Genomic DNA, 14,039 nt, shown 5'->3' on the forward strand with positions numbered 1-14,039 from the left:
GAGGCTGACCTCTCCTGACTTGCCCGCTGCTCCTCTTAGCAGTGTACTTCAGTGAATCTGCCTGTTCTGTTCCCCAGTCTGTGTCTGGTGAATTCTCTCATCCCCCACACCTCTGGCCTGTACCCTAGCTCTTGTATGGGTAAATAAATAGATCTTGTATGCATAAATAAATAGATCTTTTAAAAAAAATTGTTACTTATCAGGGAAATGCAAATTGAAAATACAAAGTGAAACCACTCCATCTCTATCAGATGGCTTATAAAAATATTATAAAAGTATTTTTGTATTACTGAGCTGTGGAGTAACCAAATCTTTTTTATGCTGATGGCGAGAGTATATATTGGTGCAGCCACTTTGAAGAATTGTTTAGTAGTGTCTACTAAAGCTTAGTAATTACTACAATGAAATTGAAACAGTAATCAAAACCCTCCTGAAAACAGGGCCTCCCTGGTGACAACTGGTCTCAAACTATGAAGCTATCCACAGCTACTGCAGCATGAGTTTGATCCTTGGCCAGGAAGGTGACCCACATGGTGCAGCAGACCTCTCCTGTCTCTCCTGCTGCTCCCTCAGCAGTGTTTTTCAGTCATTCGGCCTGTTCTGCTCCCCACTCTGTCTCTGGTGAATCCTCTCACTTCCTGCAACTCTGACCTTGTATGTATAAATAAGTAAATCTTAAACCTCTCCCCAAAAAACAAAAACCCAGGATTAGATGGTTTCGCAATGAAAGGAATTCATATTTCTTGAATAGAAGATAAGAAATTACTTTAAAATTCACTGAAAATGAAGACCCCTAAAACATGAAAAGTATTTTTGTTGGTACATTTAGAAAATGCTGGTTTACGTGACAGTGGGTGAAAGTTGGAAGATGGCATGTGGACAATAGGATATTTGGTATAGAAAATGCTATAGAAAAATGGCATTTTAGGTCAGGTGGTAAGACATTCTAATAATGATGGCAAGGAAAGCAAGATGCATTTTTGCTTAGTTTCCCCTCATTTAAATTATAGATGTAGGGCCTCCCCGGTGGTGCAGCGGTTGAGCGCTGGGTTGCGAAGCTGCCCGCAGCGTCTGTGGCGCCGGTTTGATCCCCCGGCTGCTCCCCGGCCACCGGAGGAGGGTCCCACATGGCGCGCAGACCTCTCCTGCCGCCCGCTGCTCCCCTCAGCTGTGTACTTCAGTCCTTCTGCCTGCTCTGTTCCCCGCTCTGGCTCTGGTGAATTCTCTCACCCTCCCGCGCTTCTGACTGTACCCAGTGCATGTATAAACAAAAACAAACAAACAAACAAATAAATAAATAAATAAGCATGCCTCTATTTAAAAAAAATTAAAAAAAATAAATAAATTATAGATGTAAAAACAAGAATCAGTTTGGATAGCGTGATCAAGGTAGATAGCTTATTAATTTACAAAAATATTCATTAAGCATGTAATAAAAGTTCACTAGATGCCAGGCACAATGATAATATAGTAAGTAAAATAGTGTTCCTAAGTTCAGTGTTATTTCTTAACTGCATAGGCAGGAATGCTGAGGAAATTTATCTTTAACCAGCTGTTCTCCTGCTCAAGACCCAGCTTTAACCAGTCTTGGCTGTGTTAAGCAAGTCAAAAACTAATTAGAACATAGTTTCTTTTCTGTTAAAACTGAGGGCTCTGTTGAATACTTTCACCATTAAAAATAAGTTCATTCCATTCACACTATTCTTGCTTTGTCCTCTTTATATTTGCTCCTGTTTGTTTTTTTCCCACATATAGCATCTCTTTTTTTATTCCATTGGTTAATTAAACATTCAGTCAATATTTATTTAGCCACTACACTGAACTAGGGACATAAATATAAAAGAAAAGTCACTCTTAAAAGAATTATAGTTGAGAGAAAATAAAATTAGTTAAGTTTAAAATAAAGCAGTATGGAGTGTTATGCAAGTGAAGAGGGAATACTTAACATTAACTGTGAAGGATCAGAGAAGAATGCACAGAAAAATGCATGACACCTGAGGTCAGTCTTGAATAGTGAAATGAGTACTTGGCAGAGGTATGACAGAGAGAGGAGGAATTGTAAGAGCAAATAAACAAAGACAACATTTTAATTTTCATTAATTCACTTTTTCAGGTAACTCAATTAAGGATACAGGTGTGGTATATATACACAATGGAATGCTATTTTAGCAATTAAAAAGGATAAACCCATGCTATTCCCAGCAATGTGGATGGAGCTAGAAGGAATTATGCTCAGTGAAATAAGTCAGAAGGAAAAACAAAAATATCGGATAGAGGCATAGAGGGGAACCAAATAAGACATCAGAGTAAAAAAAAAAAAATACAAAACACAACAAAACAAAAACAGACAAGTATAAATCATAGACATCCTACAGGGGAGGAGGAGGGAGCACAGGGGACTGTGGTGATGTGCACAAGTACATTGGTGAAGGAAATTCTATGGGGACTACACCTGAGTGGGGGGCAAGCAAATATTTTTTAAAAATGAGCAGTGATGTAAAAAATAGAAGAGAAAGAATACGGAGGGAGATACTATAACTTGTGATGAGAGTACTAAAAGAATGAAGAGGATAAATCATGAAAGGCCTTGTGTGATGCTAAGCAGTTAAGGATTTTATCCTTTAGCACAAAAGGAGCCTTTAAGGAAAGAAATAATAAGCTCAGACCTATATTTAAGGAAGACCATCTTGCCAGGTATATACAAAACAGACCAGATCCTAGAGAGAAAAAGGTTTTTACAATAGGAAAGCAAAAGTAGGAAACAGTGAGTTCCACAACCAAGACAGTGGCAGTGAGGAGGACAGATAGGACATGAATTTAAAAATGTTCAGGAAATTGATGAACTGAATTAGATGACTGGTGTTGGGAGAGGGTGGGGGTGGAGAAAAGGGAAGAGTTCCAAGCAGCTCATAGGAATTTTGGCTCAGGAAAACTGATGGATGATAGGATCATTTCCCATGAAAGCCAGTAGAGCAGTAACAATAAATATGGAAAGACAATTCAGTTTTGGGGGGGGGGGTTGGGCATACAGAAATACTTTATTTTTATTTATATATATTTTACATCACTTCATTTTTTTTAAAAAAGAATTATTTATTTATGCATAGAAGAGCTGGGGTACAGGCCAGAGGTGCGGGGGTGAGAGGATTCACCAGAGACAGAGTGGAGATCAGAACAGGAGGATCTACTGAAATACACTGCTGAGGGGAGCACCAGGCGAGACAGGAGAGGTCTGCTGCGCCATGTGGGTCACCTCCCGGGCCAGGGATTGAACTCATGCTGCAGTAGCTGTGGATAGCTTCATAGTACTGACATTTAACCCCTTGCGCCAGCAGCGCACCCCCACTCTTCATTTAAAAAAAACAAAAAACAAAAAACTTTTCTTTTTAAAGATTTATTTATGCAACAAGAGCTTGGGCACAGGCCAGAGTTGCAGGGGGTGAGAGGAATCACCAGAGACAGAGCAGGGAACAGAACAGGCAGACTGACTGAAACACACTGCTGAGGGGAGCAGTGGGTGAGCCAGAAGAGGTCTACCTCGCCATGTGGGTTGCTCCCTGGCCAGCCGGGGATCAAACTCGTGCTGCAGAGGTTGTGGATTGCTTCATAGTGCGGTGGTGCTTAACCCCTTGCACTACCAGGGAGGCCTCCCCCACTCTTCATTTTTGTACAATGTTTGCTTTCTCCTCTCAGGTGTAGTCACTGAAAAATTCCCACCACCAACTCACCCGTGCACCGTCACCATAGTCCCTTGTGCTTGTCCCTCCCCTATTTTGATCCCTTGTCCTCCCCCTCCCTTGCAGAATGTCTGATTTATAGTTGACTGTTAATTTAATTTTTTTATTTATTATAATTTTTTTTTTTTCACTGATCCTGTGTTTGGTTCCCCTATTGCCTCCTATAAGTGAAACCATCTGATACTTTTCTTTTTCCTTCTGCCCTGTTTCACTGAATAATCCCTTCGGGCTCCACGCATGTTGCTGCGAATTACATGAGTTTATCTTTTTTTGATTGCTGAGTAATATTTCATTTTGTATATAATACCACATCATCTTGATCCAGTCATCTAGTTTTGGGCATTTGGCTTGTTTCCATATCTTACCTATTATAAATAGTGCTGCAGTAAACATAGGGGTGCAGGTATCCTTTTGAATTAACGTCTGACAATTCAGTTTTAAATTATAAGGCTGAGGTATCTATAGGGCATCCAAGACTGTGTCAGTAGGAGAGAGGGGCTTTCCTAGTGGCCCAGGGGTTAAAGTCTCAGTGCTATCAAGCTACCGCCAGCCACTGGAACATGTGTTTGATACCCAGCCAGGGAACTGACCCACAAGGAGCAGCAGACCCGTATGCTGCTCCTATCAGCAGTGTATTTTAGTAGATCCTCCTGTTCTGCTCCCCACGCTGTCTCTGGGGAATCCTCTCACCCCCTTCGCACCTCTGTCCTACACCCCAATTCTTGTATGTATAAATAAATGAAAAGAAAAATCATTAAACAGAAGAGAGGTCTGTAGCAATTGATGATACTGGGCACATAGGCTGTTTAATTTTTATACAATATCTGTCCTAGAATTTGGATAGAAATGCATTTATTTAAAGTTATTGCTTGCTTTAAAACATACAGATATGTAAGAAACAAATATAAATTTGCTTATCGTACCATTCAAAGACAGCTATACACAAAATTTTAAAAAAGATTTAATTTATTTATGCATACAAGAGCAGGGGTGTAAACCAAAGGTGAGGGGTGGGTGAGAATTCACCAGAGCAGAATGGGGAGAAGAACAGGTGGATCTACTGAAATACACTGCTGAGGGGAGCAGTGGGTGAGACAGGAGAGGTCTACTGCACCATCTGGGTCAGCTTCCTGGCTGGGGAATTAAAATCGTGCTGCATTGGTTGCTGATAGCTTCATAGTGCTGAGACTTAACCCCTTGCACCACCAGGGAGGCCCTGCTATGCAAATTTTTAAAAGATGGATAATAATCTGTGAAACTAATACCAAGTTTTTCACTGACCATAACACTAATTTCCCATATGTACTCTATCCTTGACACTATCATATTGCTATACATCATTTTTATATCTATTTCCTTTCTCTCTGATTAGTTGAAAACTTTTCAGAAACTGGCATTTCTTCTTAGAAGGCTAAAGTTTAGCAGTACCCTACTTATACTCAGTTTTGTGAAGAGGTTACCGATACACTAGGGAAAGCTGTTGGGTAATACTTCTAAGTTATGAAATAAGTGCCACGAAAATTTCTAATTTTCGTAACATTGCTAATAAATAACAACTAATGTATCATCATTATGGTGTAACATTGAACCTGCTACAGAATGAAGCATAGTTCAGTAAATATTCTCATTTATTCATAAAGTCATTCACTCAAATATTTACTGCCTGTTTTATGCCAAGCACTGTTCTAGGTCTTGGAAATATATCATTGACAAGTGCGGGAGGGTGAGAGGATTCACCAGAGACAGATTGGGGAACAGAACAGGCAGACTGACTGAAATACACTGCTGAGGGGAGCAGCAAGTGAGCCAGGAGAGGTCTGTTGCTCCATGTGGGTTGCTCCCTGGCAGGCCGGGGATCGAACTCATGCTGCAGAGGCTGCGGATTGCTTAATAGTGTGGTGCTTAACCCCTTGCGCCACCAGGGAGTCACAGAGGTTTTTTTTTTTTTTTTTTTTAAAGATTTTATTTATTTATTTATTTATTATAGAGGCATGTTTTTATTTATTTATTTGTTTGTTTGTTTTTTGTTTATACATGCACTGGGTACAGTCAGAAGCGCGGGAGGGTGAGAGAATTCACCACAGCCAGAGCGGGGAGCAGAGCAGGCAGAAGGACCAAGGTACACTGCCGAGGGGAGCAGTGGCAGCAGGAGAGGTCTGCGCGCCATGTGGGACCCTCCTCCGGTGGCCGGGAAGCAGCCTGGGATCGAACCAGTGCTGCAGAGGCTGCGGGCAGCTTCGCAACCCAGCGCTCAACCGCTGCACCACTGGGGAGGCCCTATTTTTATTTATTTTTGCATAGAAGAGCTGTGGTATAGGTCAGAGACAGTGGGGAGCAAGAGCAGACGGATGTACTGAAATACACTGTTTTTTTTTTTTTTTTTTTTTAATAAATTTTATTGTTATATTCCCCATACAATTGCAGCCCCCCCATTCTGACCCCAATCCCTCCCCTCCCGCCCCCGCCCCCCTAAAAGTGTCTCTGGTTCATAGTTTTTTGTTGATTTTGATTTTCACTTTCTTATAGTTATTCATTTTCCTGGTCCCTTATTTAAGTTTTCTAGATTCCTGCTATGAGTGAGACCATCCGGTATTTTTCTTTTTCTTTTTGGCTTATTTCGCTGAGCATGATCCCTTCCAGCGCCATCCATGTTGCTGTAAATTGCATGTGTTTATCTTTTTTGAATGCTGAGTAATATTCCATGGTATATATGTACCACATCTTCTTGATCCAGTCATCTATTTTTGGGCATTTGGGTTGTTTCCAAAGCTTAGCTATTGTAAACAGTGCTGCTATAAACATAGGGGTGCAGGTGCTCTTTGGAATTGATGTTTCTGTGTCCTTTGGGTAAATACCTAGGAGTGGAATTGCTGGATCATATGGAAGCTCTATGTTTAGTAGGTCCAGAAATCTCCACACAGCTCTCCACAGTGGTTGGACCAGTTTGCACTCCCACCAACAGTGCAGAAGAGTTCCTTTTTCTCCACACCCTCGCCAGCATTTGTTGTTGCTAGTTTTTTTAATATGTGCCATTCTCACTGGTGTAAGATGGTATCTCATGGTAGTTTTGATTTGCATTTCCCTGATGGCAAGTGATGTTGAACATTTTTTCATATGCCTGTTGGCCATTTGCATTTCCTCTTCAGAGAAGTTTCTTTTTAGCTCTTCTGCCCATTTTTTGACTGGATTATTTTCTTTGTTGTTGCTGAGTCTCATCAGCTCTTTGCAGATTTTTGTGATCAGTCCTTTATCATTAGTGTTGGGTGCAAAAATGTTCTCCCAGTTGGTGGGGTTTCTCTTTGTTTTTGTTATTGTCTCTTTTGCTGTGCAGAAGCTCTTTAATTTGATGTAGTCCCAGCTGTTTATCTTTGCCTTCACTATCACTGCTTTGGGTGATGTGTCTGTAAAGATGTCTTTGATGTGCAGATCACGTAGTGTTTCGCCTATATTTCCTTCTATATATTTTATGGTTTCAGGTCTTATGTCTAGTTCTTTAATCCATTTTGAGTTGATTTTTGTGTATGGTGTGAGGTAGTGGTCAAGCTTCATTCTTTTGCATGTAGCGACCCAGTTTTCCCAGCACCATTTATTGAACAAACTTTCTTTGCTCCAATGCATAGTCTTTGCTCCTTTGTCAAAGATTAGTTGACCATAAATCTGTGGATTTATTTCTGGATTTTCTATTCTATTCCATTGGTCTGTATGTCTGTTCTTGTTCCAATACCAAGCAGTTTTGATGATTATGGCTTTGTAGTATAGCTTGAAGTCTGGGAGTTGAAATACACTGTTAATAGGAGTAACAGGTGAGACAGGAGAGGGCTGCTGCTCCACATGTGGGTTAGCTCCACTCAGGCTGTGGAGGTGATAATGCTGAATAATTGTGGAGTTTTTAAGTAAAAATTAATTGTACCAGAAAAAAAAAGCAAAGAACATGCTATATTAAAGCAATTGTAGGGCCTCTTCAGTGTTGCAGTGGTTGAGTGCTGGATTGCGAAGCTGCCCGCAGCCTCTGCAGCGCTGGTTCGACCCCCAGCTGCCTGGCGAGGGTTCCACATGGTGCGCAGACCTCTCCTGCCGTGCCCACTGCTCCTGTCAGCAGGGTACTTCGGTCCTTCTGCCTGTTCTGCCCCCAGCTCTGGCTCTGGTGAATTCTCTCATTCTCCCCCGCTTCTGATTGTACTCAGTGTTTATATAAATAAGGAAATAAATCTTTAAAATAAATAAATAAACAAACAAACAAATAAATAAAGCGATTGTAGAACTCAAGTTAGTTTTCTTACTCCCTGTCTGATACAATTTATACTGGTATATATTATTTGAAATTACCTTAAAATACTAGATTATTTTAGAAAAACATAACATTCAGAAAGAAGTGTTACGATCAAATCAATATGTAACAACAATCCAGTAAATTGACTTAAACATAGTTGAGCAAAATTTGTTAAAACTAAGCATCACTGCCAGTTATTCTTGGACTTAATAATCTTTTAGAAACCAAATATCCAGAAGACCTGCCACCAGTACATTTTTCCAGTGGAGATGCCAAGTATGACGACTGTCAAGCTTGAAGTGTTTTTAACAGAATGAATGCTGCCCTAATGCGGAACTATGTTGGCACAATAGAGGTGCCAGGCATTTTGTTTTAGAATGTCTGAGAAGCCATTGCTTTGGGATTGACTTTTTTTTTTTTTTTTTTTAAGATTTATTTATTTATTTACACAAGCACTGGGTACAGTCAGAAGCGTGGGAGAGTGAGAGAATTCACCAGAGTCAGAGGGGAGAGCAGAACAGGCAGACTGACTAAGTACACTGCTGAGGGGAGCAGCGGGTGGCAGGAGAGGTCTGCGCGCCATGTGGGACCCTCACCCAGTGGTTGGGGATCAAACTGGTGCTGCAGAGGCTGCGGGCAGCTTCACAACCCAGCGCTCAACCGCTGCGCCACCGGGGAGGCCCGGGATTGACAGTTTTTTGAGATCGTAAACAGAGAGTTAAATGAGTCAGATAATTAGTTCCCATTTGCAAGGACAGTATTTTAACTTTTTTGCTACTAAACTAACTTTGTATTTAGAGTGGGGAAAAAAGTAAATCCCATTTTTTAAACAAGGAACAGATGTTTACAAATAGATATGTTTGGATTATAGTGTTTGCATCCGGTATCAGGGATCATTCACTATTTGAGTAACTAGTATCTGTTCTGAGGATTAATTTGGTTTTTGTTAAAAATTTTAATCATTCCCAACACTAAAGTACCATTTTACCACAGATATTTTGGGCTCGCTACTTGCTTGATGGTTGAACAAAACATTTTTTTTTTTTTGAACAAAAACATTTTATTTATAGAGCCCTGTTCTCCCTTTTTATTGTTCATGTCTGCATTGATTGTCAATAGTATTAGTTGTATACAACTTTATTCATTTTGTTACCTCAAAATAAATAATATAGTTTTCAGAAAAGTCATAAAGTGGATGGGCTTTCACACTATTCTGGCCTTTATTTTCTGACTATAAAGCAGTTGAACATTGAATGCAGCTATGAGATCAACAAAGGTGAGGTAGGGATAAAAGTTCCAAAAGAGGAATAATAACTTAAAAATTTTTTTTTAACTTAAAATTTTTTATTTTTATTTTTTTAATAAGCTCACAGAGCTATCATTTTTTTTTTTAAAGATTTATTTATTTATTTATACATATAAGCACTGGGTACAGTCAGAAGCGCGGGAGGGTGAGAGAATTCACCAGAGCCAGAGTGAGGAGCAGAGCAGGCAGAAGGACCGAGGTACACTGCTGAGGGGAGCAGCGGGCGGCAGGAGAGGTCTGCGCGCCATGTGGGACCCTCCTTCAGTGGCCGGGGAGCAGCCGGGGATCGAACTGGCGCTGCAGAGGCTGCAGGCAGCTTCGCAACCCAGCGCTCAACCGCTGCGCCACCGGGGAGGCCCTCACAGAGTTGCTTTAAGGCATAAAAAAGATGATCTGTTGGACCTCCCCAGTGGCGCAGCGGTTGAGCACTGGGCTGCAAAGCTGCCTGCAGCCTCTGCAGCACTGATTTAATCCCTGGCCATCAGGCGAGGGTCCCACATGGTGCACAGACCTCTCCTGCCGTGCCTGCTGCTCCCCTCAGCAGTGTATTTTGTCAGTCTGCCTGTTCTGTTCCCCGCTCTGGCGAATTCTCTCACCCTCCCACGCTTCTGACAGTACGCAGTCTTGTATAAATAAATAAATAAATAAATCTTTAAAAAAAAAAAAAAAAAAAAAGATGATCTATTAAAAACAGTTCTAAGTTAGGGGCCTCCCTGATGGTGCAAGGGGTTAAGATGCAGCACTGTGAAGCTGTCCACAGCCACTGCAGCATGAGTTTGATCCCCGGCCTTGGAGGTGACCCACATGGTGTATCAGACCTCTCCGACTCACCCACTACTCCCCACAGCAGTGTATTTCAGTAGATCTGCCTGTTCTGCTCCCCTCTGTCTCTGGTGAATCCTCTCACCCCCTACACCTTTGGCCTGTACCCCAGTTCTTGTATGCAGAAATAAATCTTTAAAAAAAAAAAGATGATAGGGGCCTCCCCGGTGGCACAGCAGTTGAGCGCTGGGTTGCGAAGCTGCCTGCAGACGCTGCAGCGCCGGTTCGATCCCCGGCTGCTCCCCGGCCACTGGAGCCTCGAGGGTCCCACATGGTGCGCAGACCTCTCCTGCCACCTGCTGCCTACCGTCCTTCTGCCTGCTCTCCTCCCTGCTCTGGCTCTGGTGAATTCTCTCACCCTCCCGCGCTTCTGACTCTACCCAGTGCATGTATAAACAAAAAACAAACAAACAAATTAAATAAATAAATAAATAAAAAACATGCCTCTATAAAATTAAAAAAAAATAAAAATAAAAAAATAAAAAAAATTTTTAAAAATCAGATATTTCACTGAATTTATGTAAGTATGTTTGTGGCATTTTCCCTGATCCCTCAGAGAAGATTCTCAAAAAACAAGTTAGATTAGTTTGCAGGTTTCATAATTTCAATTGCCACAAATAGAAGTTATGTGAAGAGGTATTTTTGTCCATGAAGTTTGTTAGGAACATTGCTTGCTCTCTTGCTCTTGGGCAATTCTCACTTGTGTTTATTCTATTTCCCTTTTTCTTTTTAAACATAATTTTATTGATGTGTAATTTATATACTATAAAGTACACCCGTTTACAAGTATACAGGTTTAGTGATTACTGTTATATTTATAATGTTGTGTAACCATCACCATAATCTAATTTTAGGACATTTTTATTATCCCAAAAGAAACCTTGTAACTGTTCTCTGTATTTAAAAAATTGGATGTGATTTTTCTTTTGTTTTCTAAGGAAGTCTTCCTTTAGAAACAGCCTTTCTATTATGAAATTCCTGTTCTTTTTCTCACTATCAACCTAGAATTTCATTCTTTCTTTATCTACCTGACTTTAAAAAATAACACAAGAAAATTTGATAGGATGATGTAACACTAAGTAGCCAACATTTACTTAGGAATATTTGTCATTTTCATGGATTTAGAGTACCAAGTGCACTCACTCAGGAGTTCTTTCATTGGTTAGTGGAGACTGTTAAAGTGTTTGATTTGGATTGAATTTAGGACTAAATGACAGTAATATTCACAACATAATTTATATTCCTTTAATCTTTTTGTGTCTTAAGAGAAAGGCCAGTGTATGTATGTCAGGTTGTACAGGTATAACTTGAAAGGAATATCAAGATATGGGGGTAAAAGTGAGGATTGAAATCTTAAAGAGTTTGTTTAAGTAACAGAGCCAACCCAGTTCTGCCTGAAATCTGAGCCTATTCTGGTAATGACTTTATTAACTGCTGCTTCCCTAGGATGACATGATAAAACTGCTAAGTTGTTTGAATTTTCCAAACACTTGAGTTAATCTGTTAACTCACCCCTTGCACCACCAGGGAGGCCCCCAGAAAATACCTTTAATGAGGAAACGAAGCTTTGTTTTCTATACCTTCCACTTGACTTTGCTTGTTACTTTGGGGCCAGGGGTTTCAGCTTATGGAGAAGGCTGATACATAATAAATTATATATTTAGTGACATTCTTTTTATTTTTGTTAGCATTGCTTTTATACCTTTAGTGTAGACTCAACTTTATAGCCTTCTTTGAGTAAGGTAGTGTCAGTCTACTGGGGTTTGTTTTTATCTATTTATTTTAGTGTTAGAGAAGTAGAGAAATGATCCTGGCCTTCTAGAAAGGTGCTATTAGTGATGGAGTATTACTAGGATAAGTTTTTCCCCTTGACATAAATGTATTTTGATAAATGCTTTCTCATTTCATCTAAGCTCATTTTTATTTTCAAATTTTCTATTAGTTTGTACAGGAAAAGTGGGCTTGTGTATATATGCTCTCTCTTATGTATAAGTAGCTTTTGTTTTCAGCATGAGTTGAGACTATTATATTAAAATTAATATCTAATGATAAGCATTTCTATTTCTCTTCTTCCCCATATGTTATTTGTTGTTTTTAGCAGCATTTTAACAAGTTGAAAGTTTTTAGCTCAGGGCATATCATATTCAGACAGGTGTCTTAATTGCCAAATGTTTTTGAAGTTGAAAATTTCAAGTATAAGTAACAGGGTTTTTTCATAAGGGAATGTTAACTCATTGCTTTTGCTTTGAATGAAGATATTTAATATTACACCTTCTAATTTTAGCGTTCCCCACAGATAGGATATGTACTTTAGTGATTAACTGGGAGGATCAAAGTATTTATGAATTCTGTAATCAGTTAACTAAAAGTATCATTACTGAGGATGAAATTACCTATAGTGCTACCTTTGTTTTTCTAACCACTTATACATGTAATTAATAATCTTCTTTAATTGTTAGAATATTGGGTTTCTTAAAATACAAGGTAAGTCCCAAACTCTGTGCCTTGGTTCTTTCGAAAATGGCATATGCTTCTTTTTTTTTTTTTTAAGATTTATTTATTTATTCATATAAGAGCTGGGGTGCAGGCCAGAGGTGTGGATGGGGAGAGGATTCACCAGAGACAGAGTGGGGAACAGAACAGGCAGACTGACTGAAGTACACTGCTGAGGGGAGTAGCGGGCGTGGCAGGAGAGGTCTGTCACACCATGTGGGACCCTTGCAGGTGGCCGGGGATTGAACCGGCTCTGCAGAGGCTGCAGGCAGCTTCGCAGCCCAACACTCAACCGCTGCCACCAGGGGAGGCCCCTTTTAGAGGATTTTTTGAGAATTATTTCTGTCTAAAACCATACAACAGTATATAAATGAATTAAAAAAAATATTTATGCATACAAGAACTGGGGTACAGGCCAGAGGTGCAGGGGTGGGAGGTACGAGGATTCAGAGACAGAGTGGAGAGCAGAACAAGCAGATCTAATGAAATATACTGCCGAGGGGAGCATCAGGGAGTCAGGAGAGGTCTGCTATACCACATAGGTAGCTCCCTGGCCATGGATCAAACTCGTGCTTCAGTGGCTGTGGATAGCTTCACAGTGCTGCGTCTTAACCTCTTGCACCACCAGGGAGGCCTTATAAATGAATTTTTAAAGTAGGTATAAATTTAATTTATGGATGATTAAAGTATTATAAAATAATTTAAAATATATAGTATTCCTTAATCTATGATAAAAAGGTATTCATAATCTAATTAGGCTTTATGCTTTCTGATTTGTGAGTATTCTATACTTGCCTTTCTAGAGTTGGAGATACCACAAAGAAGTATTTCTTTGAACTGTGAAATTCCTTTTTTAGCTTACTTAGAAGAGAAAAATGCATTATTAGAGGAAATTAGATATTTATTAAAAGGTGCTGGGTAAAAAGTATAGGAATAGACTAATGGTCTAGTTGAGGAAGGCAACTTGAAGCTGATATAGCCTGCCAAAGAGGGAGGAGGAGGAAGAAGAGCCAAAACTAGGGAGGGAAGGAGAAAACCTGACTTGTTGGTGGACTGTGGGTGTCTTGGTGGTAACTGCAATGTGGAAACAGCACTTGAATGGGGGGGGTCCTATACTTATAATACTCAAACAATAATGTAAATCGGTGTTACCTCAATTAAAAAAAATAAAGCTGGTATACACTAGTATACCTTATCTCATATGTAGAGGAAAGGATGATAATGTTACATTCTTATGTTGCAAAGGAAGATATTGGACTATTTTGGGTTGTTTGACATTTCTTCCATTCTTTGTTTTATACAGTTTTTTTTTTTTAATAGAGGCATGTTTTTATTTATTTATTTGTTTGTTTGTTTTGTTTATACATGCACTGGGTACAGTCAGAAGCGCGGGAGGGTGAGAGAATTCACC

At 39.9% G+C, this 14,039-nt stretch overlaps 1 protein-coding gene across 4 annotated transcripts in view; it reads left to right on the top strand.

Moving 5' to 3' along the window:
• NFAT5 (nuclear factor of activated T cells 5) overlaps window positions 1-14,039 on the top strand; it is a 139,957-nt gene that overhangs the window by 72,771 nt on the left and 53,147 nt on the right. The window lies entirely within an intron of this gene.

This window comes from Talpa occidentalis, unplaced genomic scaffold (assembly GCF_014898055.3).
Source record: "Talpa occidentalis isolate TD23 unplaced genomic scaffold, MPIMG_talOcc4v2.1 talOcc4.17, whole genome shotgun sequence".
NCBI lineage: Eukaryota > Metazoa > Chordata > Mammalia > Eulipotyphla > Talpidae > Talpa > Talpa occidentalis.